This window comes from Caretta caretta, chromosome 14 (assembly GCF_965140235.1).
Source record: "Caretta caretta isolate rCarCar2 chromosome 14, rCarCar1.hap1, whole genome shotgun sequence".
Classification (NCBI taxonomy): Eukaryota; Metazoa; Chordata; order Testudines; family Cheloniidae; genus Caretta; species Caretta caretta.
Window position 1 is genome coordinate 45,852,224 of NC_134219.1, and position 8,820 is coordinate 45,861,043.

An 8,820-nucleotide genomic window follows, 5' to 3' on the forward strand; every position below is an offset into this window, starting at 1 on the left:
GGGGCTGGCTGGGTTCCCTGCAGTGGATGCCTCCTGGAGACAGGAAAAGAGCCCACTCCTTATTTCCAGCTCAGAGTTCCTCATCCAGCAACCAGTGGGACAGGCTGGTGCTAAAGGTCCCACATTGGAACCTCGCTAGTTGCCGTGATTTGAGTGTCTTACATGGCTGCATTGCTCCGTGGCATAAGGAGGATCCCCGGGTGGGTGAGTTAATATAGGATTATGGCTCTGGGTGTCTCTCTGCTCCTTGTCCCCCTGGCTGATCCCCAAGTGTCTGAGAGGAGAGCCCTGAGTCAGTCAGTCACGATTGCTTGATCAGACCCTTGTTTAATTCCCTGCACCCTGTAGAAGCAGAGAAAGGAGGTGGGCTTTGCCCAATTCCTTTGCCGGTCAGGAAGCAGAATGCCCCAACCTGGGAACTGGGTAGGGGACATAGTGAGCTCCAGAGCCAATATGGACCACATGCGCCCCCCTCATGTCTCCAGACCCAGCCAGGGAATGGCAGCGTATCTGGACCTCAGCCACTGTTCCAAAGAAGCACATTGTCACTGACCCAAGTTGCGGCTACTTGCTGCACAAGTAGAAAATCAAAGACATTGCGCCCCTCCCCCGCCCCTGCCCAAAAACTGTGGTGAGAATTTCCAAACCTTCGAACACACCGTAACACAGTGCCCCCAACCTGGAGTCAAAGGTGAAATGGGTGATTGCCACAACATCACAGAGGAGGCCCTGGAGCGGCTCCTGGATCGACAAGGGCATCGACAGAACGCTGCTCCACAGACGCCCCGTGAGAGAGACTGTGTGAGCTTGTCCCGCCTCCCACAAGCTGAATTGCTGCAGCGGAAGAAAAGTCTCCGAGGAGCGTCTGGGATGGGGACTGGGCCATGAGTCTCCTTGTCCTTGTCAGGCTGCAGGTTGGATTCCCCTTGAAGAAACCAAGGAGATGCAGAGGCCATTCCCAGCAATGAGAGAAATCACTAAGCTGGGGTGAAGAGACCTTTGGTCTGTCAGCTCCGACCCCCTCGCCCCACACAACACACACACACTCCTCTAGGCGCTGAGGTGCAGGAGATCTCTCTGCTGGAAGCAACACAGGGTCCCCTGTCGTCTCTGTGCCCTGCACAGCAGAGTGGCCTGCTCACACACATTAGAGATCCATTTCCAGCCCATCCTGGCCCCTGCCAGAAATTGCCCTCCCGAAAGAGCCACTGGAGGCTTTGGTCCCTAAGCACCTGCGACCTTTTAATAAAGGGGCTTCCCTGAGCCCTGGGACCCTGAAAGCCTCCTGGGGAATGAACTGCCTTGGCCACAGCAGCTCTCTTCCCCGCCCTTTGGGGCACTAGACGGTGATGCCATTGTACGGCCAGGACTTGGAGGCTGGCTCTGGTCAATCTGCTTGAGCCTCGTGTCCTCTTGGTTTTAGGTCTTTGGAAAATTCTTCTCCATCGGTCAGAAAAGATCCTTCCTTCAGACAGCAGTGCTGGCTATCCACGACCCCGTGCTGCGTGTCAGCCAGGCTGGGCTGGTGCTCGTCTACTCCCTCCTGGGGGAAGCCCAGCAACTGATGGGGGTCACGGTAAGCAGCTGCAATCGACTCAGGAGCTTGGGGTGGAGGCCAGGGCCTCATTCCCATCCGATCGCCATTCGCTGGCCTGGTGGCAAGGAGCCTAGTGGGGACTTCTGGACTTCATGGACTTCTCTTCTTAGGATGTGGTGCTCTGCTATCACTCCTGGAAAGGACAGGAGAGTCCCCTAAGAGCCCTCTGGGAACCTTTCCTGCCCCACAGAGCTGCACCCATTTCCCCATAGCCTAGTGTCCATGTCACCTGAGCCACCATCGAGAGTTGCTCCCTTTCCCGGCAGCCTGGGAGGCCAAGGACTGACTGGTGATGGCGACTGAGCAGGAAGGGCTGAGGCACATGGGCGTGGGAAGCTGGTGTTGCTGCTGGTAGGGCTGGACCCGCTCTCGAGAGATTGGGAGGATTCAGTCAGCAGGGGCTGCTGACCTGCCTCGTTCACCAGGGCTGCCATCCTGTGGCTTCAGCTTTTGTCACTAGGGTGACTTGGGGAAAGGTCTCAACCTCTCCCCATCCCACTTTACTGCTGCCAGAATCCCTCCTGCCCCCGCCACCCTGCTAGAGCCCCCTCCCTGCCCTACCTGGGTGGGGATGGAGGTGGGGGTGGAGGAGAGGGTTCTACGAACTTGAGCGGTGTCCCCAGGTGGGTTGGAGGTGGAACAGCTGTCAGGGGCACTGATGGGGAGGTGGCAGGAGCTCACTCGACAAGGAGGGGGGTTGGCACTGGAGGTCACTAGAGAGGACAGCAAGCCTCCATCCTGGGGGTCGGGAGGGTGAATCCACCACTCAGACATGAGCAGCCGGTGGGTGGAAATGATGGTGCTGGTTCCAGGTGCCCTTAATCCTCCCTGATTCCTGGGGAGTGTCTCCGTCTCTGACATGTTCTCGTTCCCCTGCAGCACGAGGATGTCACAGCCAAGGTCATGGGCCAGCTTCACATCATCAGGCACTTGCACCAGATGCCCGAGGCGCTGCAAGGGCTGTGGCTCCTCTGATGCTCTGAAAGGTTCCCCTCCCTGTTCAGCAAGTCCCGCTCCCTGCTGCAGGTACTGCTCTGTCTCACTGTAAATGCGGGGCTAGTGGAAGCGGAAATGGAGGCCCCTGGCACTCACAGAAATTCTCTGCCCTCTCTGTGGAGCCGAGTCCTTCCCTTGGCCCCCCAAATTCCTTCATCTGGGGCAGGAGCTCTTTCCCTCACACCCATACCCCTCCCCTCTTTCCTTGATCTCACCCCCATCCCATTCCCCGTGCTCCCAGGCAGAGATCTTCCTGCCCCATATGGCGCAGAAGGACCTTTGGGTCAGGGCTACAGACTGTCTGCCCAACTGAAGCTCAGGAAGCTCCACATTTGAGGAGGTGAGGATGGGACAGAGGCTCAGGGCTAGCTTCATCTCCTGCCCTTTATTCTTCCTTTGGCCCCTCTATGGGCTCTCAGAGTCTGACATGAAGAGGAGCCTCCTCCGCCCGTGTCTTCTAGGCCCTGGAGCGTCTGACAGCCTCCCAGATGGGTGTAGTCAGAAGCTGAACCACCTCAGGGAGCAGTGGGGGCAGGTCCCTTGTCCGAGGAAACCAAGCAGTGGTAGTTCTCAAAGAGGCTGAGAGGGAAGACCCTGCTCCCTCATGGAGGTAAGAGCCATTGACTTCTTTGGGCATATGGGTTTCTTGGGGGAGAAATGGGATCCCTGCTGCATAGCCTGGCTGGGAGCTTCCCCCATCCCTGGGACAGAGACATCTCCAGCAATGTGCCACCCTTGTTTTTTTCCTAGCAAGAGGCTCCCCAGAGAACTCCTCAAACCTGTTCTCCTGGGAGCGTTTCTGGGAGGAGGCTCCCGTCCCTCAGTCTCCAACTCCATCATGCAGTCTCTTTCACCTAACATCTCCGCTCTCCAGCTCCACTTCCCGCAGCAGGACAAACGGACCTTCAGCTCCTAGAGAAAAGACTCTGACCTCCTTCTGATCAGCAATCGGGTTTCACCATCCCCTCAGCAAACCTGTCAGCCGGGCTGGACCGGATTTGAAGGAGGAGGATATCTAACAGGGTGGCTTGGCCTATGGCTGCCTAGCCTGGGGCTAGGCCAAATTGATGACCAAGTGAGCCCCACCTGAGAGGAAACAAGGGGAAACAGCAGCAAAAGTACAGAAGCAGAGGGAACTGTTCAGTTGACGGCCTTGGGCCAAAACCTGGAGTCCAGGGTAGGACTGGGTTCTCTCACCGTCCCTAAGGAAGGGGACACAGAAGACCATAGAAACCCAAGAAGGGCAGGCCGACCCAAAATCAGGCTGAGGAAGAACTCCCCACGAGGGTGGAAGGCCTTGTTTCTGTTCAAGACATTTTTGGACTTTGTTTGGAAGGAGCACGACCCAGGAAGGAGTGGAGTAAAGGCCAGTCACCTGGTTGGAGGGCTGAGTTCCCAGACAACAAACTGCAAGAGTGAGTATCAGCGGGGTTGCTAGACCAGCGAGAAAGTGGTGACACGAGGCCTGGCCAGCATCTAGCGGTGAGTGAACTCTGGTACGCACCTGCTTCCATTCTGGAAACAGCCTGGTATTGGAGAGTGGGTGGGGAGAGCAGGGAGGTGGGAGGGGTTCCTGAGGCTGGGGTGGGGAGGAAGCTGTGGGGCTGGGAGGGGAAGGACATGGCCCAGCTTGTGGGAGGGATCCTGCTGGCTGTGTCTGGAGCCCAGTGTGGCCTCTTCTGTGGGAAGTTCCCATGGGTCAATGGGGCCTGAATCTCTCCTGCTCCTTTGGTCCCTTTGGGCTTCACAGGAGATGTCTGGTGAACTGCCCTTGGACTCTGGGCCCAGCACCGCTCAGAAATTATTCGCTACCTTCAGAGAGACAGGGCACAGCTCAGCCTGTTGGGTAGGCTGGAGACTCACGCTTCACTCGAACACACGACACTGAGGTGCTTGGGGAAGCACAGTAACAAAGAAGAGATTTAAGTGAAACTAAGCAAGAGAAAGAGACAAATTTCAAACAGACAAACAAAACAAAACACACTTTGTAGTGACTTAAACTAAACCTTAACAAGTCACAATCTTTGCCTTAGCAGTTTCCAGACTAACATCTCCGCTTTCCTAACAGACCTTCTTTGATGTCCCTGTAGGGTACAAAACCTCTCTCTCGAATCCGCTGATTTGATTGCTTCGTCTTCTGGTTTCAGACCCTCTGTTCTCCTTCTGGGGTGCCTGGACCCTGACTGTAACATCTCTCTGGCCCAGCCCCTTTCACAGATGTGTGCTGCAGCCAGCCCAGCGCAGGGAGCAGTGGGGACAGATGATCTCATCCCGTCAGACCAAGAAACAGGGGTCCCAGTGAGGCTTAGATGGAAGATCCCAGGCATCTCCTGGAGGTAAGAACCGTCCACTCTTCTGGGAACTTGGGGCTGTTGCAACAAAGAGGGGGCTCCTGTTCCATAGCCTATTTGTCATCGTGACTGTGTTTTTTTATTCTCAGAGGATGCGTCTGGGACCCTGGAGACTGTTTCGTGCAGGAGGTTTGAGCAGCGAGAGATCACTCACTGTCATGACCCATGGGTCATTAACCCGGGTGTGCAGGGTTCCTGGGTTCAGCCACCCTCCAGGACGCCACCTGGAAGCCTACGAAAAACTGCTTACCTAGGACTGACGAAGTCCAGACCCAGTTTGAGGCTCCATCCCTGAGGTCCATTGGCAGAGTCCCAGAGCAGCTAATCGGCCCCCAGGACCTCCTTAAACCAGCAGCAGGAACAAGAAGCTGTCTGAACACCCGAGTGCCCACCTGCCCCCTCTGGACCGTGTGTTGGCTGTTCCTGCTCCCCAGGCTTGATTTCCTGGCATCCGGACTCGGGGTGACTCATCTGACTTGAGGTGCTGAACACAATTTGGTCTTTTGCTTCTGCTCTTCCCGTGTCCTGACCCAGCTGACTCTCAACTCCTGTCTTGTGAGTGTGGACTCTGCCTCTGACCACTAGGTCTGGTTGCCCATGACATGGCCATCACACTGACTTTTTGACAATTCCTCCAGTGCCCTTTTCTGCTCTCCAGCTCTGCTCTCCCAGCAAGACACCCCGATCCCTTGGCTCCCAGAGTCCTGCTTGCCTGCTAGTCAAGGGCTCAGGGGGAGAGCTTGTCTTGCCCCCTCCCCTACCACAGCTGCTTTTCCTCAGGGACTCTCCCTAGCGCAGAGGAGAATCCGTCCTGGCAGAAATTCAGGAAGTCACGGAAGGGACGGTCTGCTCAGCTCCCTCTGCAATGCCACTGCCCGAGACCATTACGAGTGGGTGCCCAGTGACTGCGCCGGCAGCTCCTTGAAAGACTCCTGGGGCAGGGGAGTCGTGTTTCCCGGTGACCGTGGGAAGCCATGCAAAGCATGCGGCATTGAGGAGACTCTCCTGCTGTCCCAAAGGGTTTCTGTTCTCCTGCACGGTCAGACCGTGGGGCCGGGTGGCAGAATGGGGAAGAGCTGGTTGGTGATGAGTCGGAGGATTCACCATAGAGGTTGCAGCAGCTTTAGATCCTGGAGTCCCTGTGGTCGGGTTACCATGCCTCCGGATTTTCCCGGACATGTCCGGCTTTTGGGGTTTTAAATCACCCTCCGAGAGGAATTTGTAAAACTCTCCAAAGGTCCAGGATTTCCCTCCCAATGCAGCACTCTGGGGGCGGGGGGGGGGAGCTGCGCGCTCTGCGGGGGAGCACGGCACTGTGTCTGGCTCCGCACCCCAGACACACTGCTCTGAGCAGCAGGGTAAGGGGGCCAGGGGGCTGGAGAAGGGGCATGGGGTCCCAAGGGGCAGTCAGGGGACAGGGAGCAGGAGCGGTTGGATGGGTCAGGGGTTCTGGGGGGAGCCCGTCAGGGGGTGGGCATATGGAGAGGGGTCGGGGGAGACAAGGGACAGGGAGCAGGGGGTGTTAGATGGGTCGGGGGTTCAGCGGGGGCAAAGTCAGGGGCAGGGAGCAGGGGGTGTTAGATGGGTCGGGGGTTCAGCGGGGGCAGTCAGGGGACAGGGAGTGGTTGGATAGGTGTGGGAGACCTGGGGGTCTGTCGGGGGGTGGGGGTGCGGATAGGGGGCGGGGCAGTCAGGAGACAGGTATGGGGGGAAGTTCTAGGGGGGCAGTTAGGGTGGAGGGGTCTAAGGAGGAGGTAGTTGGAGACAGGGAGAAGGAAGGCTTAGACAGAGGACGGGGTCCAGGGGAGGCGATCAGGGGACAAGGAGCAGCGGCGGTTGGATGGGTTGGCGGTTCTGTGGGGGGCAGTCAGGGGGCAGGAAGTGGGAGGGAGTAGATAGGGTGCAGGGCTACCACTCCCCCCCCCCCCCCCGGAGTGTCCCCTTTTTTGAAATTTCAAATATGGTAACCCTACCCTATGGGCTAAGCCTCCACTCCTGAGAGTTGAGGCGAACCTGCCCCTGTTCTCAGGGAGTCTTTGGCTTTGGCGGCTGGGCCTGCCTGCCGAGACAGAGGACTCAGTGTTTCCATCAGGCTGCTCAGCTGCAAATGCAGCCACCCAAAGACGTGAAGAATGGAAGCGAAAGAGCAAAGCTGGACCCTCCGCTGAGCTCCTGCCATCGAGTGAGCCCAGCCTGGGAGAGACGAGGGAAAGCTCCAAGGTGGCTGGTGGCTGCAGGAATCCAGGGGAGGAGAAATAAATCATTAATGATGAATCCTAAGGGCTTTGTCTTGTGTGGTGAAGGGTTTAAAATGGGTCTAGTTACTATCACATTCAACTTTACAATGGCTGTGTCTGATTGAAGGGCAGGTCTGGAAAGGTCAGAGGTCACTCGAGGAGCTTCAAGTCTCTGATTCTGTCCCTAGTGCCTGCTTTGACCAGCTGATCTCACCCCAACACATCCCTCAGGTGGTCGCAGTGGTGAGCTCTTTCCTTCTTTTTCTGGATTAGCCGCCAGCAAGGGGACAGGATACATGTGGCCAAGGAAATGGAGAGGCATGGGGGTCACTGGCAGAGGCATGCAGAGAACTTGCAGAGTTGCCTGTTAATGCAGCTCCTCTGGGGGAAGCACGGTAGGGTACCGTGCACTCAGGGGCACCATTTCAAATTTTGGTGGTGGCGGGGAGGATAATTTCACCATGATTCCAGGGGCTATTTAGGCACCTGAAAACTCTAGTGTTTTGGCAGATAACCTAGCAATGAGCTGACAGGAACACTTGCCAGACTGCTTTCCGGGGAAGACAGCTATAAGAATGGATCCAGGGAATGGTTCTGTATCTCTGAGCTGTTTGGACACTTTCAGGGAACATTCCAGATGCAAGACAAAGATCCCAAAAGTTATCCTGGGTGACCCTGAGAGACTTATGGAAAACTAGCAGATACCACATCTCTGCTGTCACTTTGCACTGACAAACTTGGACTGTCTGAACCTGTTCATGTATTTTACCTGCTTTAACCTCTCAAGAACTTTCACATATAAAAGAAAGAAAATTAAATAAATGACGTAGTTACACTGATATAGGGCCGTAGCCTAAACCCGACCTCAGAGTTGTCCCATTGAAATGGAATTATTCACAGCAGTCATTAAAGTTAAACATGCACGTAAATGTTTCCAGGGCCGAGATTAAGGCCACAGCTTATGAGAGGTGCAGACGCAAGAAGAGAAGAGCTGTGCAAAAACTGAAATGCCACTTGCAACTTGGCCCAAACAATGCAGCATGAAAAATAAACTCATCTTGTTATACAGTAATAGAGCTGGTTCAAAATGGTTTTACACTCACAATGCAACCTTTTAACTAGAAATGCCACTTTGGATTACATTGATCATTTGAAAAGAGTTCCCTTTTTAAAAAAAACATTTTGGATTTCTCTGCCCACTTGAGAGAGAACGTGGAGTTTTTCCCACCAAAACTAAACAAAACTTTGATCATTAAAAACATTTGCAAATAAGTTTGAAGAATATCGTGGGGGGGGAAGAGTGGTTTCTTCTTCAATTTTCATGACCCTCCCCACCCCCGCTATTTTTGACCAGTTCTAATTATGAATAAATGTCTGTCTGTCCATGAATGATAAATATGTCTGCTACTGAAACATTTACAAACAATGGCTCTCAACAGGAGCGCTGAGGTCACATTACAGAGAGAAACACCCAGGCCTGCAGGGTTCACATTCTCAAAGACATAAACCGCCCCAGGACGGGAATGTCACACACAACACAGCGTGACTGGCCCGGGTTGGTTAGGTGCGTGTTTTGCTGTTGCTGGCGAATTGTGCTTTTGTGAGGTGGGGGGAGTTATATTTGAAATATTTCATCCTC

At 55.1% G+C, this 8,820-nt stretch overlaps 1 long non-coding RNA gene across 1 annotated transcript; it reads left to right on the top strand.

The window, feature by feature from the left end:
- Nucleotides 1-2,481: 2,481 nt before the first annotated feature.
- On the top strand, nt 2,482-4,040 carry LOC142069137 (uncharacterized). The gene is made up of 3 exons (XR_012664977.1): nt 2,482-2,623; nt 3,013-3,203; nt 3,344-4,040. It is a non-coding gene; the product is annotated as an uncharacterized LOC142069137 (long non-coding RNA).
- Nucleotides 4,041-8,820: the final 4,780 nt, after the last annotated feature.